This window comes from Tupaia chinensis, unplaced genomic scaffold (genome assembly GCF_000334495.1).
Source record: "Tupaia chinensis unplaced genomic scaffold, TupChi_1.0 Scaffold000095_1, whole genome shotgun sequence".
In the NCBI taxonomy this organism is placed as follows: domain Eukaryota; kingdom Metazoa; phylum Chordata; class Mammalia; order Scandentia; family Tupaiidae; genus Tupaia; species Tupaia belangeri.
The window spans coordinates 36,726-37,687 of record NW_006159557.1 but is presented as its reverse complement, the minus strand read 5'-3'; positions in this window follow the sequence as shown (position 1 = coordinate 37,687).

Genomic DNA, 962 nt, shown 5'->3' with positions numbered 1-962 from the left:
TTGTTCATCTCATTTTCCTATCTTTTAATTGGGTTAATCTTTTTTTTTTTTTTTTTTTTTTTTTTAAAAACCCCTTTGTTTTTTTTTTTTTTTTTTTTTTTTTTTTTTTACTTTCTCCTCTTCCTTAAAGGCACTTTATCTCTCTCTAACCTTTTCTTCCCGCTCCAAATAAAATTTCTTAGGATTTTACCAAAAAGCAGGCAAAAGAACATTAAACACTTCGTCTTAGAACTGAAATAGCTTGAGTCAATTTCTGTGGCTGCAACAAAATTATAGGGAGTTCTTCAGGAGCTTTCTCTACTTTTCTACTGATACATCTATATTTTTATATGACAATGACTCTTTTGTTTACAAATATATCATCAGTCAAGACTACTATTTTGGGGACCAGCAGTTAGAGTAATGGCAATGTCACTGGATTCCCATATGTAATCGACCACAGTTCAAGTCTTGGACCCGGTGGCTTAAACCCACGCCAGGCACGTGTGCGGGCGTGCCCAAGATCCCAAGAGGAGAATGCAGGAGAAGGGATTGCGGAGTGGCCATCTCCCCTGGGGGGGTGATTTCTCGCTTTCTGTCTCTCTCTCTCTTTCTGGAGAGCGCACGCGCCCTATAGCAAAAACCTCTCCAAAAAAAAAAAATTACTATTTTGTTATTATCCTTGGTGAATTTCCTTATCTATTTGGTTCTCACAAAGTGTGCTTCTCTGGGTGGAGCAGGCTGGCGCTTTAGTTGAACCCAGGGACCTTTCTCTTTGGCTTCTTTCTTTTTCTGGTCATTTTCCTTCACACATTTTAGGAAGCTATCTCTGCTCTTAGAATGTTTAATATGCTCAATACACACATTGATTTTCTTGGCAAGAATCTTGCCCTTGTTTGTTCACAACAATGCCAACAGCATGCTGGGTAACATTGTAGACTCTTCCAGTTTTGCCTGGTAACATTTGTGGGGCATTCCTTTTT